The 16,471-nt window shown below is 41.9% G+C and overlaps 1 protein-coding gene across 1 annotated transcript in view; it reads right to left on the reverse strand.

Annotated features, from left to right (window-relative positions):
- Positions 1-16,471, reverse strand: part of slc18a2 (solute carrier family 18 member 2) — a 105,746-nt gene that overhangs the window by 88,186 nt on the left and 1,089 nt on the right. The window lies entirely within an intron of this gene.

A 16,471-nucleotide genomic window follows, 5' to 3' on the forward strand; every position in this document is an offset into this window, starting at 1 on the left:
TATGAAATGGCTAAATAGCGCCCCCTACAAAGTTGAAAAATTCCCATAGGGAATGTCGATGACATTGTCGTACCTGAACAAAAATTGGTTAAGATGTTAAGCATACCCAGACGCACAAAAATTTCTCTTGCCAGGAAGCTGAAATTCCAACAGGAAGTCGGCCATTTTGAATTTGATTTTTTTTACTCAAAACAAACTCGTCCTAGGGATTTCGCCCAATCAGCTTCAAATCTGGTCCCATACATTCCACTTCTAAAACATCCAGAACAAGTTGGTGAAGCCACATTATGAACGCCGTGAGGCTACGAGTAACGGCGTCCATGTGGCAGCGCCACGTCTGTCGATCATTCGCCAAGAAAATACGTTTGGCTTTTTGACAGCTTTAATAAACTCGTATCATCGTGAAAATTGATACACAGGTCAAGGGTGGCGACCTCTAACATTGGATCGGGCCACGCCCATGGGCGGGGCTAAATGCCTCCATGGCGCCCCCTTGAAAACTTCAAAAATGCCTCCCCATAGGGGTTTTTATGGAGTTAGAAGATGAAAGCCGGTACACATGTGTACGTCGACCAGACGCCCAAAAAAGTCTCTGACACTAACGGTCTACTCCGAACAGGAAGTCGGCCATTTTGTTTTGAATTCTCATTTTGCCACAGATCCTCCCTTTACGTTTACATGTACTGATACCACATAGTTGACTCCATCAATTTCATTCAACTTCTAAAACATCCAGAACAAGTTGGTGAAGCTACATTATGACCGCCATGAGGCTACGAGTAATGTCGTCCGTGTGGCGACGCAGCATCTGTCGATCATTCGCCAAGAAAATTCGTTTGGCTTTTTGACAGCTTTAATAAACTCGTATCATTGTGAAAATTGTTACACAGGTCAAGGGTGGCGACCTCTAACATCTGATGGGGGCCACGCCCGTGGGCGGGGCTAAATGCCTCCATGGCGCCCCCTTGAACACCTCAAAAACGCCTCCCCATAGGGGTTTTTATGGAGTTGGAACATGAAAATCGGTACACACATGTAAGTCGACCAGACGAACAAAAAAGTCTCTTGCACTGACGGTCCACTGCAAACAGGAAGTCGGCCATTTTGTTTTGAATGCTCATTTTGCCATGATTTCCACATTGAACCATCAACTGCTCAGGACTCCTTCATGCTTTGTCCAAATTGCTTGAAACTGTGTGTGATGAGGGGTCGCCCCTGAACACACCAGCCTGTGTCTGGTTACTGCCCCCTGGTGGATGAAACTTCAACTGGTCATATCTCCTCCATGCACTGTCCGATTTGCTTCAAACTTCATGTGTGTGATGAGGGTCCAAGTCTGAAACCACTTACCCACATCTGGTTACGTTTGTAATGATAACAGGGAATAACTCTTTACTAACTGTTCAGATGCCCAGACAGGGCTCTACTTTCATCATGGTCTTTGACAACACCTACTGGTCACACGAGAGTGAAAATCAAACTTGAGGCCAGCTTTTGATTCAAATCATTTTGTATATACACTTTCTTGTGTAATTACTTTTGCTACACATCAATATTTCAATTTCATTCGCATTGTTAAATTAGGTGAGACTGTGCTATGATCATTAAAGATTATCTTTGTATAACTTTTTTTTTTTTGTCTTGCATGTTTGACGATAATGTCACACTGGAGCGAGGGCCCGCATAACCGCTCACGGTTTTCTAGTTATTATTATTATTATTATTATTATTATTAATAAAGGGATATTTCGGTGTAAGTTTAATCCATGTTCTAACACACTTTGACACCAAGTAGGACCCCCCCCTCGAGAGATAAAGTTTGCAGAGCTAGCTTACGTAGTTTTAGCATCCTCAGAAACGGCCGCACATCAGCAATACACTGCTGTCAATGGGTCAAAGTCAGGGCCGCCTTAACCTAATGTTAGGCCCCGGGGCTGAGAGGTTTTGTAGGCCCTCCATCCCCTCTCATTAAAAAAAAATTAAAAATAATATCTAGGTAATCTACATCACATAATTCAGTAGTTTCTTTCGAGACATACAATAGTCCCTCTTTGAGCCAGAAACACAATAATATTGTTATTAACATATCATAACACAACAAAATAAGTAGTACGTGAGTACAGAAGAGAATACAACCTGGTTTATTAAAATAAATTTCAGGTTTAGTCATATAAATCTTAATTATTCACTGCTGAGAATAAACAATACTCAAATGAGTCCTCAGTAAACAAATAAATAATACTAAAATGAGTAAAATGACGTTGGCCAGTTGTTTAATTTTACCAGCTGCGCTAGTGCTAGCACTGGTGCTGCTAAGCGTGTCAAACACATGGCATTGCTGGAGTATAATGCCGTGTTGTGTGGCCGTTTGTTTACAGTGGCGGCGCAGCCCGGGAAGAATCGATTAACCTGAACATCGGAGGCCCCTGAACTCGGGAGGCCCCTGGGCTTCAGCCCAGGTAAGCCCATGCATTAAAGCTGCCTTGTTCTAAGTATAAACCGCCATCAAAAGCCACAAATAATGCTCAGAACAGCACCAAACTTCAGCAACATTAGAAACAGGGTCCAAGCACATATTTCAAGGCATCAAACATTTGATATTGTTGCCGGATTTGTCGGAAAAGATAAACAAAACTCACATCTCCAGCTGCAGGTTCGTTGTGGGGAAGCCCTGTGAGTCCATTACCGAGTGCAGTAGAGTTCTGCAGCTCAATGATGATCATTACTGCGGGACTCTACTGCACTCGGTAATTGACTCACAGGGCTTCCCAAAGTCTCTGGCTGAGCTCAGCATGCCCCACTAGAATCGGCCCCGATATATCGGTGGCTGATAATCAGTCGGTCACTAGTCTTTTAGTAGTTCTGGCCAATGCCTATGCTCCTAACATAGAAGACCCATCCTTCTCAGGCCACTGTGAGTGAGATGGGTAATTACCCAGTGATTGTGGGCAGAGATCAGGTGTGGGACCCGGTTCTGAACCGACAACCCTCAACACCTTGGCCTCATAGATCTGTTAACATATTAAAGGACATGTGTAAGGGTTTGGGTCTTGGAGATATATGTCGCCTTCATAATTCAACGTCCGAAGAACATACTTTTTACTCCCCACCTCATGGATCACTCTCTAGGATTGACTACTTTTTTATGTCTGACTAGATGGTTTCTTCCACATTATTCTGTAGCATATTGTAGTATACACATCTCAGACCATGCCCATGTGATGGTTAACATTCTCCCTAATATTAAGTCAACTAGGTCCCTAAGATGGAGACTAAATTCAAGCCTTCTCCTGGATACTGGTTTTGCAGAATCCTTACAAGCCCAAATTTCCCTCTTCAAAGAAACCAATTTACCCACAGCTCCCTCAATGGGTGTTGCATGGGAAGCCTTGAACGTGTTCCATGGTGGGTTTTGTCATCCGACATGCTACATATAAGAAGAAACTAGAAGAAAATATCAGTTCAACACTATTCTTACTGAGAAAGCTGTGTATGCTTTATCTAGAGCCAGGCAGAAACAGTTTGAATAGGTGGACAGACCAGGAAGAATGTTAGTGAGATATATAAAACAAGGGAGTGTATGAGTGCCTTCCTATGATTAACAAGATATAAGATTCCAACTCATATGTTTTAGAATTACAGGCAAATAGTGATGATATTAGAGTCTTCCTTAGCAGTCTAAGTCTTCCTACTAGAAGAACAACATGACTTTTAAGATGCACCCTCAAACCCCTGGCTACAGCCATTCACTTGGAACTGGCAATTCCAGGTTTACAAATTGGACGGTCAGTCCACAGACTTATGTTGTACATGGATGATTTCCTTGTTTTCATGAGCCTGGGTGTTACTATTCTGCCAAAATTAGCTGACTTAGCAAAGGTTAATATAGAATCTCATTTGAAACAATTTGAGGAGGACATTGATAGATTTAGGAAAGCCAATGGCCTGTATACCTAAGTTTAATTATATTCTCAAGGCCCTCCCAGTTAGAATTCCACCCAAATATTTTAAAAGATTTGACAAGTTTTGCAACAAATTTCTCTGGAACTGCAATGCCCCAGGCTTAATTTATATAAACTACAAAGGCCGGTCAACCAGGGTGGGCTGGGTATTTCCAATCTACTGCTACATTATTATGCATCTCACCCACTGGTGCCTGCCCCCAGAGTGAGCTCCACCCTGGTACTCCATAAAAAGCAAACTCTATGATGCACTCCCTCCCCTCCACTTTATTACAGCAGTATTGTCAGATGAAGCACCTATGCTATACTTGCAAACATGCAAATGATCTAAAAAATCTTTTCAATTAAGCTTAAATCTATGCCCCACCTGAATTTATCAGCAAATATCTGGCTTAACCCTAGGTTAAACATAGATAAGAAACCATTTCTTTGGAAGCAGTGGGCAGTTAGTGGTATTTTGGTACTTGGGGATTTATATGACAAAGGCATAATGAAATCATTCACAGTACTGAAGCAACAATTTGCTCTCCAACAGCAGCCGCTTTGGAGATACTTCAAATTAGACACCTCTTAACTCAAGCATTTAGCTCCACTTCATCCACCCCACCATTTTCTATTGTTAATTTTCTTTTATCCAGTCTGTGTCAGTGGTGTTAGCTGTGTTTGCTTCTTTAACTGTATAATTTTGTCTCCTATTCTATTCTTTGTATCTTGTCTGTTTTCTTTTAGCCTTATGTTGATGGCTATCTGATATGTTGTCTTTTCTCTTGTTTCAAAACAATAAAAACTAGAACTGCAAGCAGTTATGAACGGGGGCCAAGCACCGAGCAACTTGGACCCCGCTCACTGCAGAGCCCGCAGAAGTTGGCCCCAAAGGATGATGGGCTTGGGGCAAAAGTGAGGACACAGGCCAATGTCTGAGCCGTGGTATTCGCTGCAATGGGAAGGCTGAATGTGTGCCTATTTGGATTTGTTGTATTAAGCCATGCCCACATTTACCAGTAATGACCACCTTGAAGACATGGCCTCAGGATTGGCCGTCCATCATACCAACCACATTTCATAAAAATTGGTGTAGCCATTCAAGAGATATGAACTTCCCATGTTTTTTAGCATCCCCTTGTGGACAAAATTCACCAAATTCAGCTAATCCCTGCGTGTCATGGCAACCAAGGAACTCAAATTTGGTGTTAATAGCATTTAGTTTGACCGAGATATCAAACAGTTTCATTTTTATAGCTAGCTACAGAAATTTGTTTGTTAACAATTTGCGCATTGTTTGACTGAGCTAAATTCTTTTGATAACTTTAGATCAAGTCCAGCTGAAGAGTGTACGGGCCAAGTTTCATGCAGTTCGGTCAAAATCCCAAGGAGGAGTTTGGAAAACTAGGTTCTGCATATGTGGCGATTTAGCGAACGAAATGTGCAGCAGAGGTGGGCGTGTCCTATGTCAGAAAACCCAGCTCTATTCAGGGAACTTATGGATATAAGGTTTGTGAATGTGTTATTTAAAATGTGGAAGTTACAGGCAAAAACGCGATTGCATCCATTATAGCGCCACCTAGTGGAGTACATGTGCAATTTTTGGTATGGAAGTACTGTGTCCTATTCTATCTGTACCATATAAATTTCAAAGCTCTCAGAATAAAAGTTTGGCTGAAATTAATGTTTGTTGTTTATCTTGTAATAAGCCACGCCCACATTGACCAGTCATGACCACCTTCAAGATGTGGCATCAGGATTGGCAATGCATCATACCGAACAACCTGGATTAATGCATGTTTAATGCCATTAATTATTAATTAATGCTATAGACTTTTGTTTGTCAATAATTTCGTTTCTTTCCCCTGTCCCACTGGGAAAGTATTGCTTTGACATACAGTAATTAAATTTTTATTTTTCTGATCAAGCATCTGACAGTGACTCTATTATCATAACAGGGCAGTGACATGTAGTGATGTCAGAGAGTGATGTTAATATTACTATATAGAATTTTGCAATATTAATCACACAAGTTTGTAATAATTATTTGGATGAATTAAATGTAAAGTATTAAAAAAATAATCTTGTATTTATACTTAATATAAATGAGGCATTACATTAAGAATGATTGCAACAAGAATTGTTAGATTATTATTATTATTATAGATTATTTTATCAAAAATATTTCTAAGGTGCAGCCCTTGATAATGTACAGCATTTCTCATCAATACTGGTTGCAAGAAAAAAAATATATCAAAGTACTGTAGCCGATGGCCATGGCTGCCTCTACAGATGCATTGATTAAGCAGAACTTCAGAATCGGCTATAATAATAAGGAAATTCTCTCTCTTTTGGCTCATAAACATGGTGTGGTGATAAGTATTAGGACGCTAAAGAGACTGTGTCGGAAACTTGGTTTGTTCAGGAGGATAAACCACAAACTTGGAGGAGGTGGCCGCATTCATACAAAATGAAATAGCTGGAACGGGACAGATGCAGGGGTACCGATGGTTGCACCTGCGTGCAATTCAGAGAGGGTATGTTGTATCACAAGAAACAATAAGGCAACTGATCAAGCTGTTTGATCCTGTCGGTGTCATGGACATGGCGTCTGAGACGCTGACACTACCGCACCAGAGGCCCTAACGCGCTATGGCATATGGATTCCTATGACAAGCTGAAGCCATATGGCATTGCCATAAACGGTTGTATCGACGGTTTCAGCCGCTATGTAGTGTGGATGGAAGCGTATAAAATGAACAACGACCCAAAAGTAATAGCAGACTATCTCATCGCATCCACTGTGCGGCGTCAGTCGCTTTGTTGTGGTACGTGGTCAAGCCTCTGCAGTTTTGGGGGTTTTTTCGCCTAGCTTTTTTTTTTTTTCTTGTGCTGCAATTTTTTTTTGTTTTGTTTTTGCTTGATTTTTTTTTTTTTCTTGCGCTGGATTTTTTATTTGCCTGAATTTTTGTTTTCCTTGTGATGGATTTTTTTTTTTGCCTGCTTTTTTTCCTTGTGCTGGATTTTTTTTTTTTTTTTTTTTTTTTTGGCCCTAATACTCCTTCATAGGTTACACCTTCAGCTAATGCAAGTTTTAATGTTAATGTTAAGCCTAAATGAGCCTACACAACCAGTGTCAATCACACAGTACTTTTGATGAAAGGTTGTTGCAGGTGAGGCGGGTGGTGTATATGTCTTGCAGGGAGGGGAGTGGGGCACCAATGATCCTTCCAGCTGGGTTCAATATGCACTGCAGGGCTTTCCTGTTGTAGTCAGTGCCGCTTCCACCCCACACAGTGATGCAACTGGAAAGGATGCTCTCGATGGTGGCTCGGTAGAATGTGCACATGATCAATGGTGGTGCACTCGCTTGCTTGAGTTTGCGCAGGAAGTAGAGGCGCCGCTGGGCTGTATTCGCCAGTGATGCAGTGTTGGTGGTCCGGCAGAGGTCCTTACCGATGTGTATCCCCAGGAAAATGGTGCTCCTCAATGTCTCCACAGCAGCACCATCGATCAGTGGCAGGTGTTGGGTGAGGCCTCTCTGGAAGTCAACAACAATCTCCTTGGTCTTGCTGACACTCAGTAGGAGTGGTCTTGTGGTCTTGCTGACACTCAGTAGGACCTCCTTCCTGTAGTGAGTCTTGTCATCCTTGGTGATGAGACCCACCAGAGATGTGTCGTCCGCAAACTTCACTATGTGGTTGGTGCTGAAGGATGCTGTACAGTTGTGTGTCCAGGGTGAAGAGCAGGGGACTGAGCACACAGCCTTGGGGGTCCCCTGTGCTCAGTGTGATGCTGCTTGAGGAGTTGTTGCAGACACGTACTCTTTGTGGCCTCTGACTGAGGAAGTCCAGCAGCCAGCTGCAGAGGGTGCTGAGCCCCAATTTGTCAAGTTTGCAGATTAGTCACTGTGGGATTATGGTATTGAATTCTGAACTGAAGTCTATGAACAGCATTCTCACATGAGTCTTTTTTGTCCTGGTGGGTGACGGCTGGGTGGAGGGCAGAGCAGATTGCATCCTCTGTGGATCGTTTGGCTCGGTATGCAAACTGGATGGGTAAGGGGTAGGATGGATTTGATGTGTGATGTGACTAGCCGTTCAAAGCACTTCATGATGGAACAACAGCTTGCCTCAGGCCCTGTCCACACTAGACCAGGTTTTTTTGCAACCAAGGTTTTATTGAATAAAATTATGCGTCAACACAAGTGGTGTAGTAAAAATAACCGAGAATAACTCTGTATACACGCAACCGTAAAATCCGCCACCAAGTGATGCAATATACATGTAATACAAATGTCACAGCAATAGGTGGGGATGTAAGGTAAAACGGGAAGGCTGTTTTGACCATCAAAATAGTTTAAAACCGGAAAGGGGAAGAGTGGCACATACCAAAACACAAACAATGGTGACTTGCAAGGGTGCATCGTTTGTTTGCTAGCAAGAGGAGCACTCTCCTTCGATGTTCATCCAGGTGCTGCCGTTGGTGCATTAGGTTGAGCAGCTGGACATGACAGCTGAACACAGCTGACAGTAAGCCAATAAACAACTTTGTCAAGTCCATTTTAGCCAAGTTATCAAGCGAAGCTAGTTAACAACCTCTAACCATCCTCTACTGTCATTACGCTCTGTATTTTCATTGCTGCGTGTGCAATATTTACAGAGGCACGGGCTCAGCTCTGATGTAAGCTTTGAAAATATTTGCGGTTGTCCAAACGCAACCGCTGAAACCCGAATCAGCTGAAAACCTCACCCTGGACTCCGGTTTCAAACAACCACAGTTTCAGTGTTCCAAAAGCACAGTTGCATGTGGACAGAACAGTAAAACCGGGAACATAACTTCACGGTTGCAAAATTAACGGGGCTGGTGTGGACAGCTCCTCAGAGAGGTGTTAAAGACGTCTGTGAAGACATCCTTAACCTCTTCTGAGCAGTCCCTCAGCACATGACCAAGGATGTTGTCTAGACCTGTTGCCTTGAGGATGTTGATAGCGGAGAGCCTCCTGTTTATGCTGGCAGCAGACAGGCACAGAGTCTGATTGTGGGAAGGGGGTGCGTTCTTTGTGCTTTGAAGTATGCAAAGAAGCTGTTCAGTTTGTTGAGCAGAGAGGTGTTGCTCTCACAGATCTGTGGTGTGGGCTTGTAGTCCATGATGGCCTGGATGCCCTGCCATAGGCTCTGTGCGTCTCTGCTGTCTCTGAAGTGGGAGGTTATCTTGTGTGTGTAATCCTGTTTTGCTTTCCTGATGCCACAGGACAGGTTGGCTCTTGCTGTTCTCAGACTAGATTCATTCCTGTCTCTGAAGGCGTTGTCTCTAGCCCTTAACAGCCTGTGGACGTCTCCTGTCAGCCATAGCTTACGGTTAGCCTGAAACGATGATGCTTTTCACGGCGGTCACATCATTGATGCACTCCGTGATGTAAGAGGTCACAGTGTCTGTGTATTCCTCAATGTCTGTGTGGTTGTTGTAAGTGGCTGCCTGCTTAGACATTTCCCAGTATGTTGTGTCAAAGCAGTCTTGAAGAGCAGAGGAGGCCCCCTCTGGCCACACTCTTGCCTGGTTTTGAACCAGTTTGTCTGATTGAATTATTATGAACGAGAGTCAATGGAGAGATATATTTTCTGGTCCCGTTTGAATTGTGCCATGAATTTAACATATGTTGTTTGTGTTTTTAAAAAAATTATTTTCCATGCAAAGAAGACTACAATTTAGCGTGAAGAAGTTTGATAAGGTTTTGTGTGAGGCCACTTTGTGAACTACAGCTCTTCGCTGCTCTCGACACGAATGATATACGTCACCACCCGCACCTGGAACAGACCCGGCAATCTCTCTGCTGCTCCAATTCACCGCCTTTTTGGATTGGTTGTATGTAAGATTGTAAGATTGTATGCACCAAACGCAAAGTTAGGCAGTCCTTTAGAGTGTGTTTACTGTTATACCCAGCAGAATACTTACCAAATATGTCCAAACCCACTCTGCATCTTCTCACAAATTTTGCTAGACAACTTACTGCCGTGGCTCTAGTAGCTAAATGAAGCTCCCAGTACGAGTATGAATCAAAATTTGTGGTCAGTGTATTATCATTGCTATTGAGTGGTGTTAGTCCTATTGTATATTCTTGCATATGTGTGTGTTTTGTTTTCCATTTCCCTATAGACCCGTGCCAGAACAGTGAAGACATGACCCCCTCACCATAAGCTTCAACATGGTCCCTCAAGTGGTGTTCCTTGAAGATGACTCTGAGGAGTATTGTTTTCTCACTCTTCTATAGATGTCAGCAATGTCACCAAACAGCTCATAAGATGGACATATCATTTGTGACATGAACAAGATGCTTTGTTTTGCCATTTGTTTGTCCTACACTGTAATTCAATCTAGCAATTAGGCTTAATATCATGGTTTAGCCATTGAAACATCAGTAAGATTTTTACAATTGAGTGTGTGTGGTGATAAAATCACATTCAATTTATCAGCCCATACAATTTATCTAAAATGTATTTTAACCTGTACATGTGTTTTGTGGACTTGGAAAAAATGTTCGACCATGTCCCTCGTGGCATTCTGTGAGAGGTGCTCCTGGAGTACGGGGTAGGAGGCCCTCTGTTAAGGGCTGTACGGTGACTGTACGACCGGAGCAGGAGCTTGGTTCGCATTGCCAGCAGTAAATCAGACCTGTTCCCGGTGCATGTTGGACTCCGGCAGGGCTGCCCTTTGTCACCGGTTCTGTTCATTATTTTTATGGACAGAATTTCTAGGCACAGCCACGGGCCGGAGGGGGTCTGGTTCGGGAGCCACAGGATTTCATCTCTGCTTTTTGCGGATGATGTGGTTTTGTTGGCTCCTTCATGCCAGGACCTCCAGCATATCCTGGGGTGGTTTTCAGCCGAGTGTGAAGTGGCTGGGATGAGAATCAGCACCTCTAAGTCTGAAGCCTTGATTCTCAACCTGAAAAAGGTGGCTTGCTCCCTCCGGGTTGGGGGAGAGTTACTGCCTCAGGCGGAGGAGTTTAAGTATCTTGGGATCTTGTTCAGAGTGAGGGAAGGATGGAGCGTGAGAATGACAGGTGGATCTGTGCAGCAGCCGCAGTAATGCAGTCATTGTATCGGTCTGTCGTGGTGAAGAGAGAGCTGAGTCGAAAGGTGAAGCTCTCGATTTACCGGTCAGTCTACATTCCTACCCTCACCTATGGTCATGACCAAAAGAATAAGATCCTGGATACAAGCAGCTGAAATGAGTTTCCTCCGCAGGGTGGCGGGGCTGGAGGAAGTGTCAGGGGAGAGGGAAGTCTGGGTGTCCCTGCTCAGGCAGCTGCCCCCGCGACCCGGCCCCGGATAAGCAGACGAAAATGGATGGATGGGTATATTAACCTTGAAGATTTGAATAAAATCTGAATGACTGAATGAATGTCATCTTTCACACTGGGAATTAACTAAGCTTGTATTCAGTTTAAGGGTTTGTCTAATTGTTTTTAAACACAACATTGCTTTTGACTCAAAGAAACACAGCTCCAGGTCACAACTACAGTCAACTGAATTTATTTGAAATGGTATAAAAATCCAAGTTGCTGATTTGAAAGCAGGACACACAGGAACAGGATATGATGGCACTGAGGAGAGAAGAATATAAAAAACAAACTTGGAATAAAGATGTCATTAACACTCAAACTCACTTAAAAAGCTACACTGTTACATTTTTGGTATGTAAATGTTCATGTGAGGTCTGATTGGTGTTTAAATAATCAATTGCATTAATAATGCCTTAATAAAAAGTCACACAACATATGTACAAGGCACCATGCCACATTCCTCATATTGCATGTAATATGATTGACATGGGGTGGTGCATTGTGCACAATTTGTGTGACTGCAAGACTGACGTACATGTTCATGGCTGGTAAGTGCCCAGTTGGTCACCGTTAAGTTTTAAATACTGCTGTGCATGTTGACACTGCTAACTGTGATGCAGTAAAAATGAAGGAAACACTTGACCTGAAAATTCCTGTGTCCATCAGTCCTGGTTGGGGCTTTTGCTGTTCCTGTGAAAAGAGAGAAAGGGAACAAAGCAGACATGATTTATTTAAAGTCTGATGATGGAAAGAGTAAACGCCTCTTATTAATTAATTTTTTAGAGAGTGATTCCCACAAGGTTGCAGTAATCATTTGTGTATGTTATTGGCCTAACTCACCCCTCTAGGCAACAAACAAGACAGAAGAATTTCATGCAAGGCTGGCTACTGGTCCCTCTCGACTCTCCCTGATCGGTCTGATTTTGTTTATTTTATTTACAAGATTACATAAGATTACAAGAGTGGATTAAAAAGGAAAGAAATGCATGTTATCATTACATGTTGCTCACTACCTTCATCACTACTTTGAAGTGAAATTACTCTTACTGGACTGGACTGAAACTATGAAAATCAATGTTGCAACTTAATGTTAAAGTTAATGTTAGCTTACGCCCATTGTTAGCTGCTAGCTAAGTAGCAGCTAAGTTATCTTTGCTAAATTCACATACACGTAACACTTACTTGATCAGTTTGAGCCAGCGATTCCTAGTGTTAACATCAGACAGGAAATGAAAGAACAGCCGTTCCTGCTCGAATGGGACATACAACAGAAAACACAGCTGCATCTTGATCTGATCTGATCAGCACTATGAACAGAGAAGCGGAGGGAAAGGGTGATGATGGGATGTCACACACGTGACATGTAAGTCTTTCTCATTGTGTTTTCTCTACAGCCTTGAACAATTGCGCAATAAATGGTCAAACTCTTAACATGAAAAAATATATTTTAAACCCACAAACAACATTTGTGTAAACCAAGGCATATAATGACTGGGACCAGAAAATAATTGCTTTATGTCCATTGAAACCCATGTATAATTTACGATCCCAAAGGTCCCATGGGGTCCACTGGAAGGGGCTGGACTTCACCACTCTATAATCTGTCCACGGGTTTAGATTGACAATCAACATGCTGGTGAAGTTTTGGAAGGACAGTCTTGAGATCAGCATGATTGAAATTTCCGGCGAAGATGGTGAAGCCATCTGGATGTGCTGTCTGTCTTCACGAAGTGCTGCATCCCTGTCACTGCTGTTGTGGGTGGGAGGGATGTAAACCGCAACTAGCAAAATCGTAGTAAACTCCCCGGCCAGATAGAAAGGACGGCACCTTATGATCATGAACTCCGCCAGTGGTGAACAGTGTTTGCATATCACCACAGCGTCCCAGCACCACGTATAACGGATGTAAACACAGACTCCATCACCATGAGTCTTTCCTCTGTTTACGAGGGCCCTGTCCACTCAATAGCATGCTAGCTGTTCCAGTTATACGGCAGAGTTGGGCATGTTGTCAATGCTATGCTATAATATGCTATTTAAATTAAGCAAATTACAAATTACACAAAATGGATGGTTGACTGAGACAGATACTAACATTGTTCACAGAGCACAACCCACACTTACTTACTTGTCACATGACACTGCTCACCAATTAGACACTTCATGATCCAAGTGACAAATTATTTATTTCACATTCTGTGGTGCCATGTCCTTTTCTTCCTCAGGTTGCATCTTAGGCAACCTTTCAGGATCATAACTACCCAACACCTCTCCCTCTACCAGTATTCTCCTCACAGCTCTAACCATTGCTAAAAAGACTATTTTCTTTAACAAGAAATCCAGAAACAACCTAAACATCATACGGTGGAAGAATCTTGTCTGCCCCCAATAAAACATGCTTCAGGGTCATCAATAAATTAATCTCTGTATTTGCATGATTTCCATGTCACGAAACAGCGTTGTATGAATAAAACACATTTAGTAAACACTATACAATTCTATTTCTTTGTAATTGCTCAACTTTTCATTTATCATTCTGTTTATTCAGTCTTGTCTGATTTTAATTGAATGATAACATTGATGATGATGATGATGATGACGGTAGACACCAATCAACAACAACATTAAAGCCACTGACAGGTGATGTAACAGTGATCATCTTGTTACAGTTCAATGCTCTCCTGGGAAACCTTGCGACCTGACATTCATGTTGATGCCACTTGATGCCACCTATCCAAACACCATTGTGGAGCAAGTACACCTGTTCATGACAGCGACACTCCTTGATGGCAGTCCCCCCTTCCCCCAGCAGGACAATGCACCAACAATGCTACAAAAACTGCTCTGGAACGGCTTGAGGAACATTATTGGATTATCATTATTGGTGATACAATGCTGTCACTCTATTGACTGTATTATGATGCAGTATATTGTCACTATCATCTCATTATTACTATCCACATAAATCTGACATTTACCAGACATGCACAATACTAATAGATTAGATCTGCCTTCATAAACTGTAAGCTCCACCACTTTCTTCCAACATAGCCACAAACCCATACAAACAGCAGGTAATACATTACCATATAGCACTTTCATACTGGTACCATTCACTTTTCCGCTCTTTTTCTGAGCATTAAATCATGTATTTATTTTGATATGTATCTTTTTTTTTTAAGTTACTCCCTTTGGACCCAGTGGAGAATAGCCTCTGTCTTGGGAGCCCCAGCAACAGCCCCTTAGGGAAGGTTGCCAGACCCAATGGGTAATAGAATCGTGAGGAGAGGAACGCACACACGCACACACAAATGGAGCTGGCTCTCGACCAGCAGGTGGGAAGCTGGTTCCGTAAGGTTCTGTAGGTCCTGCATGAGCTGGCACGACTCCGAGTGCGTCAGAGTGCAGATCTTAGTAGACAGCACCTAGATGGATTGGAAGTGAACAACAGGCCCAACCCTCTCAATCTCTGCGTAGCCCAAGCAGCCCCTGATACCTATAATGTGCTGAAGACAACTAGGTATTTTCTAAAAATATTCATTCACACTATTTTTCTCTTTTTTGTACACCTCACCTTCATATTTAATTATTTCCGTCTTTCTCTGCCTTCTCATTTATTTACTAAATTATTTATTTTTCTCTTTTTCTCTCGATACCACCTTTTACAATGTCATCCTTCCATCCTCACTGCATCTGATTTATTTGTTCCCCCTCACTGCTCAAGAAGTACACATATATTTATGCATTCATACCAATGATCTCACAAACACCCACAGACATATGCACAAACACACAGGGACACTCACTTAGCTTTACAGATTCTCTTTTGTACTATCATTATGACTTGTTTTGCTGTTGTCTGTTTATTTCCACTTCACGGTTTAGTCAGGTAATGTTGAGCATTTGTCATAAGTCAACTCCACAATGTCTTTGTTCATGCGCTAATGTAAAAAAAAAAAAAAAAAAAGCAATTCCAGAGACCAACAATTGCCCTGTTCTGAACAGGCACATTTTGAATAGTAAGACAAATTATGAAGATAGCTGCAAGACTGCAGCGTTTCAGTCAAAGGTTTCCTAAGTCACGCGCAAATATGTGATAGACCATCCTCACAAACATCTATCACTTAGCATTATAGATTTTGGTTAATATTACCCCCCAGAGCAAATCTTCTAAATTCTTTCCATTTGTTTTTTGAGGTACTCATTTTTGATATTTGAGGATCCCCAATGGATCAGGTTTTAATATTTCAGTAGGCCTCTTCCCAAGCCTGAAGATATGAACCCATATTTATGATGATTAGACAAATGATAAATGAGTTACGTCCATTTTTCTGTTAAGTGCCAAAGCTTGTTAAGTTGTTTGGTTTATTGCAGACAGGCATTTGATTAATCTGTCTCATTTACAGTCTGTAACATTGTGCCGCTATACTGCATACAGATTTTGGCATTTGTACGATCAGAATTCAAAAGTTGTGTTTATATAACTGTTTTTTTTTTTAAAAACATTCAACATAGTGGAAATCAAACTAGTCCAACTTGTATGGTCCAAGAAGAAGAGCATATGGTGCTAAACTGGGTCCAAATTCAAGTCAATCAAAATTGCATTTTGGGGACGCCTTAATAACAGCACCACCTGGTCAACTGGGTTCATGTTTCTTGGGAAGCATCTGCACATCATTTTGATGTCATTGATGTCATTTGGTGTCATTCCATATGATGGCAATATGAGCCAAGACATAAGACAAATAATAATAATGAAACTACTACTACTCCTAATAATAATAATAATAATAATAATAATAATAATAATAATAATAATAATAATAATAAACTGGTACAAACACAACAGGGTTCCTCCCCTGTGGTGCTTGAACCATAAGCCTACTTTCTCTCACTCACTCCCTCTGTCTAAATACATATATTTTTCAAACAATTAATGGGCTTAGTGTTATAGTGTAAGAAGAGTTTATGTCCAAGTCCAGGATTAACACTGTTTCGTTGAAGTGTGTTATTGAGCTCGGCTCCTCACAAAGGATAAGCAGTTACAGATGATAGAGGGATGGACGAAGATCTTGAATTGATCCACTCCAATCTAAAATATATACATAAAATATACCATATATATTAGGTCAAGAATAACAATGATTAATATCATTTGGACTTCCCCTGGATACATTGCCAA

Source organism: Acanthopagrus latus, chromosome 15 (assembly GCF_904848185.1).
Source record: "Acanthopagrus latus isolate v.2019 chromosome 15, fAcaLat1.1, whole genome shotgun sequence".
In the NCBI taxonomy this organism is placed as follows: domain Eukaryota; kingdom Metazoa; phylum Chordata; class Actinopteri; order Spariformes; family Sparidae; genus Acanthopagrus; species Acanthopagrus latus.